The sequence below is a fragment of the Aotus nancymaae genome, unplaced genomic scaffold (assembly GCF_030222135.1).
Source record: "Aotus nancymaae isolate 86718 unplaced genomic scaffold, 86718_ANA_hifiasm-v0.15.2.pri h1tg000040l, whole genome shotgun sequence".
Lineage (NCBI taxonomy): Eukaryota > Metazoa > Chordata > Mammalia > Primates > Aotidae > Aotus > Aotus nancymaae.
This window is the reverse complement of record NW_026988454.1, coordinates 65920320-65937319: the sequence shown is the minus strand read 5'-3', so window position 1 is coordinate 65937319 and position 17000 is coordinate 65920320. Positions and strand designations below refer to the sequence as shown.

Sequence of the window (17000 nt, the reverse complement as noted above, 5' to 3'; positions counted from 1 at the left end):
TGCCATAAAATTCAGCTTGGCCTCTCTTTGGACATTTTAAATTTCTTTTATCATTTTTTTCTATAAAGTTCTTTCATCAATAATTCTAATTATTTTAGAGTTGGATTTTTAAAAATTTGTTTAATTGACAAATAATGATTGTACATATTCATGGAGGTACATAGTTATTATTTATTTGTTAATTTATTGTACTTTAGGCTCTGGGGTACATGTGCACATCCTTCATCCTGCAGGATTGTTGCGTAGGTACATACATGCCATGGTGGTTTGCTGTCTCCATCCCCCCCAACCCCCGTCGCCTACATGAGGCATTTCTCCCAGTGTTGGTGTTATCCCTCCCCATCCTCCCACCCCCTACTGTCCCTCCCCTCCCCCTCTCTACCCCCCAACCTAGCCCAGTGACTGTTGTTCCTTTCCTTGTGCCCAAGTGTTCTCATTGTTCATCACCCGCCTATGAGTGAAAACATGCAGTGTTTGGTTTTCTGTTCTTGTGTTAGTTTGCTGAGAATGATGGTTTCCAGATTCATCCATGTCTCTACAAAGGACATGAACTTGTATTTTATGGCTGCATCGTATTCCATGGTGTATATGTGCCACATTTTCTTTGTCCAGTCTATCATTGATGGGCATTTGGGTTGGTTCCAGGTCTTTGCTATCATAAACAGCACTGCAATGAACATACGTGTGCATGTGTCTTTATAATAGAACAATTTATAATCCTTTGGGTATATACCGAGTAATGAGATTGCTGGGTCAAATGGAATTTCCATTTCTAGATCCTTGAGGAATTGTCAAGGATCACTGTCTTCCATAATGATTGAACTAATTTATACTCCCACCAACAATGTAAAAGTGTTCCTTTTTCTCCATATCTTCTCCAGCATCTGTTGTCTACAGATTTTTTAATGATCACCATTCTAACTGGCGTGAGATGGTATCTCAGTGTGGTTTTGATTTGCATTTCTCTAATGACCAATGATGATGAACACTTTTTCATGTTTGTTGGCCACATAGTGTCTTCTTTTGAAAAGTGTCTATTCGTGTCCTTTGACCACTTTTGAATGGGTTTGTTTGTTTTTTTCTTGTAAATCTGCTTTAGTTCTTTGTAGATTCTGGATATTACCCTGTGTCAGATGGGTAGATTGTAAAAATTCTTTCCCATCTGACACACGACTAATATCCAAATAACAAAAAAAAGTTGTGTATTTGTATTATTGTTTCCCATTCTATTGGTTGCTGGTTCACTCTAATGATTGTTTCTTTTGCTGTACAGAAGCTCTTAAGTTTAATTAGATCCCATTTGTCTATTTTGGCTTTTCTTGCCAATGCTTTTGGTGTTTTAGTCATGAAGTCCTTGCCTATGCCTATGTCCTGAATGGTATTGCCTGTGTTTTCTTCTAGGGTTTTTATGGTGTTAGTTCTTATGTTTAAATCTTTAATCTACCTGGAGTTAATTTTTGTATAAGGTGTAAGGAAGGAGTCCAGTTTCAGCTTCCTGCATATGGCTAGCCAATTTTCCCACACCATTTATTAAACAGGGAATCCTTTCCCCATTGCTTGTTTTTGTCAGGTTTGTCAAAGATCAGATGATTGTAGATGTGTGGTGTTGCTTCCAAGGCCTCTGTTCTGTTCCATTGGTCTATATCTCTGTTTTGGTACCAGTACCATACTGTTTTGATTACTGTGGCCTTGTAGTGTAGTTTGAAGTCAGGTAGCATGATGCCTCCAGATTTGTTCTTTTTGCTTAAGATTGTCTTGGCTATGCAGGCTTTCTTTTAATACATATAATATAGTGATCAGAACAGGGTAATTAACATATTCAACATCTCAAACCCTTATCATTTATTTGCGTTGAGAACAGTCAATATCCTCCTAGTAGCTATTTGAAATTATCTATTATTTTAAACTATAGTCATCCTACACTGGTATAGAACACTAGAATTTATTCCTCCTACTAGCTGTAATTTTGTATCTTTTATGAAGCCTCAATAATTCTAGTTTTAATGTTAACATAGTATTACTTATAATTTAAAAATCTCCAATATATCTGAAGTTCTGTCTTCTTTCTCATCATGTTGTATATTTGTATTATTGTTTTTGATAAACTAATAGTTAACTTTCCTTGTTGTATATTAGGGTTTCAAAATATAAAGTTATAATTCTTGGTTTATTCTGAATATAATTTGTTTCAATATCTAAATGTAGCATTTTCCTAACTGAAAATATTTAAACCACCAGAAAATAAGATTAATGTGTAACATGTTTTATGTCATGTATTCAAAATAATAAAAGTGAGGTTTAATGATATATATTGATTTTTAGTCCTGGAATAGACTCTGGAAATAACTTTGGCTAGAGGTCTAGACCTTATTATTATTCTTTCGATGTGTAAGAGAACCAAAGCATTGAGTAAGTGATTTTCCCAACGTAACACACCTATTTGTTGCAGTTAATGTAAAAGAGGGCATTTTAATTTGTTTGCAAAAATTGTAACTGTTTTTTTTAAATTAAGCATTCATCAAAATGTATATAGATAAAATGATGATGGTGTGAGATGCAGCATTTTAACAGATGGTTGTTTTCTGATACAGTGTTTTAGAAAAGTAACATGATGACAATCTGCATTTGCTAGAGCAGACAGGCATTTTGCAAGATGTTAAGGCAGTTTATATTAAATAAGACTGGAGAGCTGGGGATTCTGACATCAACCAAAGTTTACCACTTAAATCCCTCAAATAAGTGTTCTTTGTCACTGCTGGGGACATTTGGCAATACCTGTAGATATTTTTGGTTTTGATAATAGTAAAGGGTGGGAAGAGGCTACTGGCATCTAGTAGGTAGAAGCCAGAGATACTGATAAACTTCCTGCAATGCTCTGGACATCCCCCCACCAACAAAAAATTTTCTGTCTCCAAATGTTAATAGTGCTGAGATTAAGAAAACCTGACCTAAAGTGATGACTCAAATTGAGTGTCCCAGTCCTATATTTATGTTTCTTGCAATGACTTCAAAATAAACACTACATTGTGTTTCTAATGCATCTCCCAAAGTGTGTGCAATAAAATATTAGTTTTCGTCAAATATTCTTTGAGAAAAGTGTCAAATATGCTTGCAAAACAATGCATATTATATTTATTTCTTGAAGATCTACTTTAAAACTGGCACATTAAAAGCTCTGATAAGTCCCACAATGAGAATCCTCTTAACTTTGCTTAACCCAGCATATTCTATCTTTATTGTATTATGGAGCATTTTTTACATATCCGCTGTGAACATTTCTGAGAAGAGGCTTCAAGAAATGCAGTCACTTTGCTTTAGAGCTTTCAAAGCCCTTTCACTTTGATTTCATTGGATTCTAACAACGATCCCATAACATATAATTCTAAAATAACCTCAGCATTTCCTTCCAAATAGTTCATCTGTCTTAATTTATCCTTTCTTCTTCATTTACTAGAGTCGATAAGAAATGTTCTGGTAATTAAGATAAATTTATTATAAAACATAGATTATTATTTTTAAAAATGTATAAAATACAAATAAGTGAAACAAAAAATTCCCCACAGTTGCTCCATTGTTCATACATTCTGATATTTTCAGATTTGTTTCTGCCAATAGATTTAAAAATAAAATTGTACTGTAAATGATTTCATAAATGTGGTCTTTTGTAGGTTAATATATTTAACATTTTAGAATTTTCATTTAATAATATTATATCAAGTTATAACAGGAAATGAACATTCAAATGTCAGTTGGATAGTTAGTTGGATATTTCATTACATGGCAACATGAAGCTTTATTTAAGGAGTCCCTATTAATAGATATTTAGTTTCCTTTTCCTTTTTTGGCTAGTTTTTAGATTACTCTAAAAATATATATTGTATATATATATTTTCACACATTCTTAATTATTTCTTTTTTCTAGAAAGTTCATAGAAGTGGAATTGCTGTATTAATAGGTGGGGAAAGGTATAGAGACAGGAATGTGGTGTTGGTGGTGATGGTGGCGGTGTATCTTAAGGCTTTGGTACTGGTAATTGCCTATTTACAGTGGATGAATTTACCGTTCCAACAGTAGTATATATAAGTATATATAAAGTCTTATACTGTATTCTTATGCTCTTCAGATTTTCCTCTTTCTTTTCATTTTCCCTGCTATTAGGTGAGGTCCAAACCCTTGATTTTTTGGCTTTCTGGTCATGATACTGCTGTTCTTTCCTTCACCTCTTTGTGTTTACAGGCTTAGTTTAAATTATCGTTCCTCTTAAAAGTCTTCCTACATCAATTAGCACCAAATTCCACACTTCAAAGTTTGAAATGGCCTTTTGTTGTATTTAATTCCATAATATATGCAATTTATATATTTTAGGTATTTAACCAATTTATAAGTACCACTAGAGCCCAGCTCTTAAGACTCACTATGTCTCAGTCACTGTGCTAGGCCCTGAGGCTACCAGAATAAGGTAGACAATGTCCTTGCTCTTGAGCTGCATACAATTTGCAGAGAAAATAGAGAAGCAGAAGACTATGAAAAGTGCTATGACAGAAGTAAATAGAGTACTGTCAGAGTACAGAGTGGGGACTTGGAGGGCTAGGTAAGGCTTCCTGGAAAAATCATCTGAGGGGAATTTTTTTTTTTATAATGAAGACATTATAGCTTTTTTTTTATTGCATTTTAGGTTTTGGGGTACATGTGAAGAATATGCAAGATTGTTGCATGGGTACACACGTGGCAGTGTGATTTGCTGCCTTCCTCCCCTTCACCTATATCTGGCATTTCTCCCCGTACTATCTCTCCCCAACTCCCACCCCCCACTGTCCCTCCCCTATTTCCCCCCAACAGACCCCAGTGTGTAGTGCTCCCCTCCCTGTGTCCATGTGTTCTCATTGTTCAACACCCGCCTATGAGTGAGAACATGCGGTGTTTGATTTTCTGTTCTTGTGTCAGTTTGCTGAGAATGATGGTTTCCAGGTTCATCCATGTCCCTACAAAGGATGCGAACTCATCATTTTTGATGGCTACTAATATTCCATGATGTATATGTGCCACATTTTCCCCATCCAGTCTATCATCGATGGGCATTTGGGTTGGTTCCAGGTCTTTGCTATTGTAAACTGTGCTGCAATGAACATTCGTGTGCATGTATCCTTATAGTAGAATGATTTATAATCCTTTGGATATATACCCAGTAATGGCATTGCGGGGTCAAATGGAATTTTTATTTCTAGGTCCTTGAGGAATCGCCACACTGTCTTCCACAATGGTTGAAATAATTTACACTCCCACCAACAGTGTAAAAGTGTTACTATGTCTCCACATCGTCTCCAGCATCTGTTGTCTCCAGATTTTTTAATGATCGCCATTCTAACTGGAGTGAGATGGTATCTCAATGTAGTTTTGATTTGCATTTATCTAATGACCAGTGATGATGAGCATTTTTTCATATGTTTGTTGGCCTCATGTATGTCTTCTTTTGTAAAGTGTCTGTTCATATCCTTCGCCCACTTTTGAATGGGCTTGTTTGTTTTTTTCTTGTAAATCTGTTTTAATTCTTTGTAAATTCTGGGTATCAGCCCTTTGTCAGATGGGTAAACTGCGAATTTTTTTTCCCATTCTGTTGGTTGCTGATTCACTCTAATGACTATTTCTTTTGCTGTGCAGAAGCTGTGGAGTTTGATTAGGTCTCATTTGTGTATTTTGGCTTTTGTTGCCAATGCTTTTGGTGTTTTGGTCATGAAGTCCTTGCCTACGCCTAGTCCTGAATGGTTTTGCCTAGATTTTCTTCTATGGTTTTTATGGTGTTAGGTCTTATGTTTAAGTCTTTAATCCATCTGGAGTTAATTTTAGTGTAAGGTGTCAGGAAGGGGTCCAGTTTCTGCTTTCTGCACATGGCTAGCCAGTTTTCCCAACACCATTTATTAAACAGGGAATCCTTTCCCCATTGCTTGTTTTTGTCAAGGAGTTTTAAAAGATGAATAAAGGTTCTGAGTAATGAAGAATGAGGAGAGAAAGACAGGAAAGTTTGTATGTAACAGCATTTGTGTGTGCGTAACATGTCAGGGAAAGATGGGTGAGAACATGAAGTATATGTTGCAACGTTACAAGAAATGAACCTGGAGAGACAGGAAGAGAAGACAAAGCCTGAAGGGACTGTAGGGGTGATGCAAAGTCATGTAGGCTTCATTCTGGTGATATTAGGAATGAGGAAAGTGGGTTGGCTGAGGCAAAGGATGCTGGAGGCTATGATTACAATCCTTCTGCACACTCGCTGACCCAAGCATGAGGCCAGCCCCAAACCTCTGTGTGTGCCTGTGTGTTTCTAGTCATCACTTTGCAACTGATATTTAAAGGATTATTGGATCTGTCATTTAATTTTCTTGGGCCTTATACTCTTAATGATTATATTCACAATCATACTCTTACTAAAGGACTGAATGGGAATGAGAATGAAGCATATTATTTAGTGAAGATGTGTCTGAAATCAGGTAAGTTTTATGGTTGTTACTCTTCTATTTGGCCTATGACTCTAACTGTGTTTATGATGCATTTGTGCCCTGATACTTCTGCCTCAAACTCATTTAATGAGGTTGTGATATTTAGAGCTGGTTTATTTAATCATTTGAGTTGTTTTGGGAGACTTTTTTACTTGATTATATACAGAAGATTGATGAATACAGTTTAAAGAGACAGAAAAAACTTTTCTGAGAGAAGCTGTATTTTTGTCAGGGTATAAAATAGTTTTTAACTTACAGAGAAAAGGAAATTTTGTTTATGATATTTAATTTTAAAAAATTTAATCACAGCTTTTAATATAAAGCTTTGGATTCTGAAAACATAATAGTAATAACGATAGAAACCATTGTCTTTGCTTTCAGGATTTCTACTAAATTTAAGAACTCGTTGTTTAAAAACTAGGCTTAAAATCACTTTCATTTGCCACTGTACTCATATTTTGACAAAATAAAAGCCGTTGCCACTTTATAGTGATTGTTTTTTGTGCAAAGATACTGGTAGCAACTTTTCACACTTTGCTGGCTAGCTTTACCTAGTTACAGAATAATTTACTACACTGACAATGAGTATTCAGTAGCTAATATTACTCAGGAGAAAAAAGTTATTTAAATTCAAATTGCCCTATTGTAATTTACAGTGAATTGTATTGGATTTCTTCAAAGAATCTTATTAAAAGCTTTAAGCAGACTTGTCATCCCCATGACAAGCTTCTTACTTTATGGATGGAAAAATTGAAGATAAATGATTTGCTTAGAGTCAAAGGAAATGGATATACGGAACCTGGTATTGAGAAAAGGTATTTTTTGTTTGTTTGTTTGTTTAAGAAAAGCTGTTAGGGCTTCACTCAGACCACTGATCCAGACCTGTCCCCTCTTCCTGAAATGAGAATATGCCAATGGCACAGATAGGCTGTTTTGGGGCAATCAAGCTAATTTCAAAGGACCTATTTTTGGTGATTGATCTCAAGACTCTTTCAAGCAATTTGATATCCTAACAAACTCTAGATGATTTGCTACTCAGTGTATTTTGTTGTGAGATTGTGAAGTGTCTTTCATGTGGCATAGAAACATTTGGGGAGGCACTGGATGTTATCTTAAGGCGAACTATACTTACATAGTTATAAACCAGGGATTTATATCTAACATAACTATCAAAAAGTAAGAAAACCTGTTGTTACCTACTGGCATTTACACATTAGAGATGCTCAGTGATTCATGTTTCTATAGAGAGCTAACGTGGTTCATTAGGAGGAATGGATTTTATGCCTATAAATAGGCACATTAATTTATTATTAAATTTTAGTAGAAGATAATTTCCATTGCATGCATTTATTTTGATATTTGCAGCATTTTATTTACTTTGTATTCTTTGCCACCCCAGGACTCATGCAGAAAAATGCCTTTTTTATGAATATTTTGGAAATGTTGTATATGAAGAAAAATGGAGAAAAACGAACCATTTAATGCTTCGGTTACATTAATAATCATTACTAGCATAGTCTAACCTGGCAACTCTGACAGTAAAAGTCTTCAGCGAGAATCTATGTCTTGGATGAAATGTGCAAGTCTACCTCTCATACCCCTTAATGATCCTTGCATGACTAATACGCAGTGACATTTAAGGAGCACTCATCTAAAACCGTTCATATTCATTTCAAAAATATTCATCTGTGGCATATTCACCAGCAAGAAATGCAGCTGAAAAATCATTAACCCCTTCTTCATTGGTGTTCATAGAATGTTACAGGGATTTGTTCTTTCAAATCACACTTTGCTAACATGACCAACACAATACCATATAGATTAGATTAAGGAGTTTGCAATATAATCAAAGACATTATTAAAAATACAGTCTTTCAGATGATGAGGAGCTTTTGGGAGGCCTGTAAAATGTGAATCCCAGAGTGAAAAACAGTACAATAGAAAATAGTCTGAGGAGGACATTTAAAAATGATTAGAATAATAACACAATGAAGGTCCTTAAATGAAAGCAGTCTGGAGGTAATTAGGGTGCTCTGTGATAGTTTATCACAGAATGATTGAAAATGTCCAAAGTGTTTGCGTGAGTTAATAGAACTACCACTAGTCTCATCATGGGAGTCATATGTTATTTTAAGATAGTAAATTTGGAAAGATTTTGTGAGTGAAATTGTTCCATTTCACTTCATCAATTTCACTTCATCAATTTCACTAAAGGTGATTTTCTTTTTAAAATTTCCAAGTTTTTGTATTAAGTAGAGTTTTTCCTATGTTTTTCTCTGTCTATATGGATATAATATATGAATACAATATCTTTACATACTACTATTTTTAACTCCATTTTGAGCTCTAGGATTGTAGAGGGGGAATAAGTACTCAATACAGAGCTTTGTGTTCACCTCCTGGTGAAGAACTTTTCAGCATCTCTGTCAGATGTGAACAGCTTCCTTTTGATGGGAAGGAGGCTTATTGCTTTTCAGAATAGCCCATGACATTTTTTGTCAATTAATTATTGCAATGTTCCTCCACATACTTAGTTTAATTCCACGATTTCTTTTCTTTTCTTTTTTTTTTTTTGAGTTGGAGTTTTGCTCTTGTCACCCAGGCTGGAGTGCAATGGTGTGATCTCGGCTCACCTAACCTCCACCTCATGGATTCAAGCAATTCTCCTGCCTCATCCTCCCTAGTAGCTGGGATTACAGGCATCTGCCACCATGCCTGGCTAACTTCTGTATTTTTAATAGAGATGGGGTTTCACCCTGTTGGCCGGGCTGGTCTCGAACTCCCGACCTTAAGTGACCCACTGGCCTCGGCCTCCAAATGGCTGGGATTACAGGTGTGAGCCAATTCTCCTGGCCTAATTCCGTCAGGAATGGGAATACCTTTCTATCTCCTGGTTCCCAGCAAATTTTAGGGACCTATTCAAATACTCCCTCCTTTATGTCATGTTTCTACCCAACATACATCTCAATTTTTGAATTGGTGTGCCATTATTTCAGTATATATATTTCTTCACTTGTCCTTGATTTTCTTAATCCCAGTGCTTTGTACCATGCCTGGGGCAGTTCAGGAAATGAACTGCAAGCAGATGAGTGAAATTTATTTTTCTGTCTGATCATGATTGTTTCTACTGCTAGCTTGTTGCATCCAACTGGGTCTGAATTGAACTCAACTGCTACATGAACCTGTGACCTGCTCAAACTATACTTTAGACCAGAAACATATTTCCCAGTCAAGTCTCCAACAGCTTGTTCTGTCCCATTTACAGGATGATGGAATCTGTGAAGAAAGTTCAAGTGTCAGCTAACCAGAGATGTTACCTTCTAGCTCCAACTTCAGACCCTGAAAGAGTTTGACATTCTATAGACACATATTCAGGAACAGCTGACATGTTAAGTGAGGTTGATAAGCTGCCAAATATAGTCCCATTCCTGAACATATATTTTTGTGCTTATTTATACATGTTTTAAGATTATGGATCTTCAAATATTCATTTTTTATTCTCTTTAAAAATACCCTCCTTGTATAAATGATTAGGCCCATAGCAAAGCATATGAATAGTGGTTTGCATGTTCATAGATTTTTTTAGACCTTGAGACAATAAATAACAATGTGTCCTTCTAGTAGAGTGTCATATTTAGAAAGATAGCTGCAGGAGGATGTGCTGACAAGTAATTGTAGTTAAGAAAGCAAGAATCAGGACAGATCAGAGGACAGTGCACATAACAGAGATAAATTGCATCTCTAAAAGTCTAGATATACTGTTTTTTTATGACTAAAGCAAAAATAAAGACAAGTGGGTGAGAATGAGTGAAAGCAAGAAAGAATGAGCTCATGTGCTGGATGAGAAAATATAGAAGATTTATTTGAAATCTCAAGCAAAGTTTTGGAATTGAGGAGAAGATGTGGGATCAAATCTGAAAAGTAATTTAAAGTGCAATTGTTAAAACCGAGAATTTAGTGCCGTGAATAGAAAGAGAAAGGCGCAGCTGGGAGGGGGAAAATGAATGAGGAGGAAGTAAATTAGTCACAGATGTGAGTACTTAGGGAATTCAATACTTGTTGATTTGCTGTTTGGAATGATGGTGGATCCACAGGTTGAGCAATCAGTATTAGGGTTCAGAATCATGGAGGAAAGAAAGAGGTGGAGAGAAAGCTTACTTTGGAACAGTTTTTCAACTTGGGCTGCATACTGAAATAACCTGGGCAGCTCTAAAAACTGATGCCTAGGTCTCACCCTCAGAGACTCTTAATTTAATTGCCTTGGTATGTGGCTAGTGAATTGAGTTTCAAAATCTCTCCAGCTGATATTAATACGCAGCTAAGATTGAAAACCTCTGCTCTAAAGTTAAAAAAGGCCTATATTGTTTTAGGAAAACAGCTGAAGAATATTAGTTAGAATTCTGCAACTTGTCAGGGTCCAAAGTATACTTGAGTGAAGAAGTGAAAACTTGTAGGGAAGAAAACAGGTAGGACAAGAAGTCACTTATATGTGGGCCAGCAGGTGATATCATTTTACAAGGTGAAGATGGGAAGAAAGAAGAATGAAATAGTTCAAAGAAGGCAGAGCTGAAGACAGAATCATAATTCAAAGTTCAGGTAAGGTTCTTTTATTCACAACTATTTCCTGAGTGTCTACTATATCCCTGGCACTGAGCTTGGTGTTGTGGTTACAGCAGTAAATAAAAAAATCATAGATATCACAGAGCCAAAATTTTAGTGAAAAGGGGAGACAGGAGAAGAGAGAGAGGGGGAAAGGAGGGAAGGTATGCCTTGAAAGAATCATGACTGTGGTAAATGGCACAGAGAGCTAACTGTAATCAAATAGATGAGAAGCAAACTTTTTGAAAGAGAGTTGTATACCAAAGAAATCACAGTGTGAACTAAATATGTTTTGACTGTTTGAGATATAAAATAATCCTTGGGTCCTCAAATATGTAAAGGTAGGAAGCAGGCTCAGTGCCCAAAGTGGTGGGAAGTGAGGGTTGGGAGGGCATTTTCTCCAATGACCATTTTAGAAGTGACCATGTTGGACGATGAAAAAGAAAGATCTTCTCCAAGGGCAGAGCCAAGGTCATGAGGAACAATGGACTACGGAATATCCAGGAGAATTGGAGCCTAATTCAAAGAATATTCTCCACCCCCAGGTAGAATTTCATAATTACAATGGAACGTTGACTACTTTGTGTCTCCCTCTCAATCTATTGCTTTCTAAATGGTCATGTTTATTGCAGTTACTCTGACCCTGTTCCACTATTGTATTTTGGGTATATGTGGGGAAATTTTCTGTTTCTTTATGGGCTCCATATTAAGAGAAGCCACAATCAGATGAGAGCCCATCACATATCACCAAGGGACCCTGAATTTTGTGCTTTATACCATGCACTGATTCAATGTCAGGTTGTCTCTCTTGAGTAGGGGTAGGTATTGGGCCTGTGGGAAAGATGGTGAATGGAATATTTGATAACTAAAGGAGCAAACTGTGTAATACCAAATATTTTTAATTCTTTTTCTTTCTTGGTCACTTAGATTTTATGGTTGTTGGAGCATCGTCTAAACTATCTTGACTATACTTTTTTAGAGACCTAGTGAGGGATAATGGTGACCGTGAATATAATAATGGCATTAAAAATGGAGGAAATACTCTAATTCAAGATATATGCTAGATATAAAAAGATACAGAAATTGTTGAATGCTTGTATATAGGAAAAAGAAGGAAGGAAGAATAAAAAATGACTGCCAGGTTTTGTAGTGGTGCAGTGTACTGAGATTGGAAAGAATGAAGGACAGGTTGAGAGGATGAAAAAATTCTTAGCTTTGGACATAATATTGAGATGTGTGTGAAATATTCAAGTAAAGATATTAAATAGGTAGCTGAATATGTGAGTCAGCGTTCAAAGTAAAGATTCTTGCTAGAAATTTAAGTTTCTGGGAGAAAAACATATAAATGGTATTTTCAACCAGAATGCACACTGTCCTCTAAGAGGAGAAGGGAAGTTGGGCCAAGATTGAGCATTGAGAATTACCTATATTTACCGGTTTAGTATGGGGGCTAAGGAGCCTGCAAAGGAGAGTGACAAGTAGTAACCAGAGAAGTAGGAGGAAAACTCAGAATGTAAAGTCCTGCACTCAGTGGAAGGATGAAGTTGTCAATTCTGATTAATGCTCCTGAGAGGTTAAGGACAAGAACTGTTTGCCAGAGCAGTGGGAGCAGAAACCAGAATGAAGGGGGAATGGAAGGTGAGAAAGTAGAGGCAGCACCAGTAATGCCTCTTAAAGAATCCGGCTATGAAAGAGGGAACAGAAAATTCTGGGATTGAGAGAGGTTTTTGCTTGTTTGTTTTTGATCTATGATACTGCAGCATATTTGTATAAAGATAGAACTGATGCAGCAGAGAAGTGAAAATTGATGCAGAACGGGGAGAGGTTGACTAGTGAAGTCCTTGAGAAGGTGAGAAAGAAATTGGGAGCTTGAGCAGACATGCACAACTTAGGCTTTGGTAGGAGGAAGGGAGAAGAAAAAATGGGTGCGGATGCTAGTAGTTTTATAGGTTTAAGGTTGAGAATATAAAGTGGATCATTGAGTTTTTATTTTCGAAGAGTAATGAGGTGAGACTGTTATATGAGAGTGAGGTTGAAGTATGTATAAAACAGTTCTTGGTGAGTTAGGAAGTTATATTACTTGAAATACATAGCAGGATTGCCAGCCAGTAGTGAGTATCTACTTAAGGTTGGTAGTCATGAATTTAAAGTAAAATCAGTCAGGTGAGTTTACTAATTTTTCTTTAGGAATGTTTGACTGCTTAACTAGGCAAGGATGAGCGGTATTAACCAGGAGTTTGGGGGAAGAAGAAAAGAATGAGAGAATTAAGTATATTTTCAGAGCAGCAAATAAAATATTAGACCTTGAGTATAAGGGCTGGATAAGGAGGGCAGTGAGTCCAGGCAGGGACTGACAGAAGGTGCAGAAAGTAAAGAGGTTAATGGATTCGAGGTTTCACTGTGGCTGATGGAAGAGGTTAGGGGGCATACCTGAGAGACTGAATAGGAGGAATGGGATATGTGAGTGGGAGGTTTGACACTGAGTTTTCAGAAATGTTGCAGCTTCTGTTGATGAAAAATGGGACAATGTGAGTAGGTGGCTGAGGTGGAGCGGAGGGCATTGGAGTTGAGGAGGTTGAAGAGCTAAGCAGCCATAGTTCATTAAGTGGATGTTGATGATGCTGAAAATGATGATAGGAGGGTGGGTCTAGAAAAAGTTGTGAACAGGAGCTAAAATATTCAACAAATGGTTGTGAATGAGCAGGGATTTGTCAGATGATTGCAACAAGTATAATGGGAATAGAGTGACATATCTGCTTAGCAGAAGCTTAAAGGAGCAGAATTTTTCGTAAGAGGGAGATATAGATAAGCAATGGAAGGCAAGAACAGCAGCCATCATGGCAGAGTGTGATCAACAAATGACAGAGCTTTTCCTCAGGTGGGTTTCAGGGCAGGTGGTATCCAAGAGACTCCTTTTAAAACAAGAGGCGAAGAAATGTTCCAAGAAAGGGATAAAGGAGCTTGCTGATTTTGGAGAAGAGTTCCAGAGGCCATAGTGGGAGTCTTTGGAGGAAAGAGAGAGCAGAAGTGGGAGGCTGGGTCACCTTAGGGGCTTTTTCAGGCTAAGAAAGTGCATAATAATGTATAAATGGGAAGAAAATTTAGTGGCAGAGGAATTGGAATAAAATCTTTTTCTGTAGTCATCTAGTATATCTGCATTCTGGTTTCAGATTTGCCATCATCTTCACTTTTCCGACCCTAATTTGCCATCCATTTTGTGTCCTGTCTTTTGCTATAGAAAGAAAAGGAGTTTGCTGGTTTGGCATTTCTTACCCACACTAGATGTCACTGTTGCTTGCCTCCTAATTTCAGTCCTATGGCTTATTCAGTGTGACTGTTCAGTGGCAGTGATCCCTCCCGGCCACCCTTTGCCTTACCCACACAGAGACACACACACAAGATTTAATGAGACTGGTGCTTATAAAACTACTGAGGTGTTAAATAGCTTAGGGTTAAACAGAACTTCTTATGTATGTATTCTAAGGAGCTTATTAGTTTTTTTTTTCTGCATTTAGGAATTAAAGGCTGAGTGAGAACTCAGACTGGAGTTCTTCACAGAAAACACATCTACTTCCTCCTGTGAAAATATGGCATTTTATACTTAAGTTCAAACTTGATTAATGAGCTGCCCCCTCATCCTCTGTTGTTGGGAGCAGGAAGCCTGGTGTGAAATTGCACTTGGTTACTACCTCCATTACCTTGATATGTGGTGTGTAAATTTCCTGTCCTGAGCCTGGACGTGGTGTTACCATATGAGGTTGTCTTCTATGGTCTGATTTAGGTGCATAGTCCTGGATGGTTCCTTAGTCTGGGGAGCGTGAGAGACGCTACTGGCAAAGGGGAGTGCAGACTGTCATCTGGGAAACTGGCAGAGGCTACAGACAATGTATGTCCCTTGTACTGGCAGAACCGGAAGTTGCTGGGGGCTGTGGAGCCCTTTTTTTTCTTTCTTACTGGCAGAATCCTACTCAGGAAAGGAGAGAAACTTTCAGAAAAGGGAGTGAGGGGTGGGTGGTAGAAACCATTATCTTTTGAATCATATATTCATTCAATTAGTCAGGTAACAAATGTTTATTGAATAACCGCCATGTGTCAAGTATCACTCAAGGCACTGGGGACACACTGGTAAACAAAGCTGATTTGGCTCTGCTTGCATAGAGCTTAACTCCATTGGGGAATGGGAAAGACAGAAACAAATATGCAAGACTTTTTTAGAAAACTGCTCTGCAGAAAATAAAACAGTGAGAGATAGAAAGTACTTGGCTGGTGGTGACATCTAAGCTGGGGCCTGACTGATAGGATACAACCAAGAAATGATCTGGAGGAAGGAGGTAAATCATGCAGAGGGAGGGAAGTCTCACTTGGGGAAGTCTTCAACTTGTTCACACAACCTGACTTGTAAAGGCATTCAAGGTGGAAGTTGAAGTACAGAGTACTTGGGACCTTGTGTGTCACATGGGTGGGGCTTAGATTTTATTCTAAGTGGAGAGGCAGGTGAATAAAAGTTTTGTGAGGTGCTATGAGGTGATTTGATGTATGTTTTTAAAAGATCACTGAGAATGATGACTAGAGAATGAGCAGGGAACTCCCTTAGGAGGCATGAACAGTAGGTAAGGGGAGAGAATGATGGGTTGTGCTAGGTTGCGGGGGGTGAAGATTTGCAATCACTCCTTTAATGATGGGCAGCTTTTATGCATTAACCTGACTTTGTATAGTCCATAACTTGGAAGTTTCAGGATTCTTTTTCTGTGGATCAGTTCTTCGTCAAAGGTGAGGAAGGGCGTGAGGACCTAATCTTAAAGGAGAGAAAAAGAATTCAATAGTACTTCCCTAATGGCTGTTTTCATTGTGTAAATCATCAGTGTTTTTTATTCTACAGCAAACTTGCTAATATTATTCTCAGTATAAAGTTGTTGGCTTTTCGTTTTTGTTTTTCTCTTATTAAATGTGACATAGACCAGAACACAACAGTACCAGCAGTATGGCACCTAGAGTTCCCTAGCAGCTGACGCAGGGAAAGGATAGTTTCCTTTAAGGAAATCCCTGAGGGACCGGGGAAGAAACAGAATGCTAATATGAGCTATGTTAACATCCCCAACATAAATCCCAACAAATCAATGTGTGGGAACTTACAAAAAGCTGGAAGTGGTATTGGTGTGCGAGTGCAATGGACTTACTTGGCAGATGGGCCTCCATCATTTATAAACTCTCACTGTGTGTTAGTACTGTGTTCACAGTGTTATATCAGTACCCCGATTAATTCTCACTTTAGCCCTGTGAACTAAATGATATCAGCATAAACAGTTTGCAGACATGGACGGTGAGATGTAGAATGGTTAAAATCACATGGCTAGTCAGTGGCAAATCTGAACTGGAAGTGTTGGTCTTAAATAAATTTGCTGTGTTGCCTCCCAAAGTCTTTGCTAGTTATATATTTTTAAGTTATATTTTCACTTATACAGAACTGGACATTCCTTATACAACTTTTCTTTCAATAGCTGCATTCTGTTAATTTTAGTGACCAATCTTTTGTTGTGCTTATGTGACATAACACAACCACAATAAAAATCTTTAATTCTGACTATTCTAATCTGTCTTTGAAACAATATTTTTATCAGGTAAATTCTTAGAATTATGAGGGTTTTATTATATGGAGAGATGTGTGGAAGAATGAGTATATTTCCATCCAGTATTATTATTGTTTTCATACATAGAACAAAACATGTTAGACCAGTGCTGATGATACTTTACCATAAGAAAATCCTCTGTGTGTCAGTCAGGGTTCTCTGTTGCAAGCATCAGACACTGACTCTTGTTAACTTCAGCAAAAGAGAGATCTGCTGGCAGAGTATCAAGAAGCTCACTTGTTTGCAGAGAAGCCTAGAGACCCTATAAACTGACAAGAATGT

General features: G+C 37.3%; 1 long non-coding RNA gene across 1 annotated transcript in view; it reads left to right on the top strand.

Annotated features, from left to right (window-relative positions):
• Positions 1-11026: 11026 nt before the first annotated feature.
• Positions 11027-17000, top strand: part of LOC105707429 (uncharacterized) — a 120141-nt gene continuing 114167 nt past the window's right edge. The window contains exon 1 of the long non-coding RNA XR_001105067.1: positions 11027-11088. This is a non-coding gene — a long non-coding RNA (uncharacterized LOC105707429). The remainder of the gene's footprint in view (positions 11089-17000) is intronic.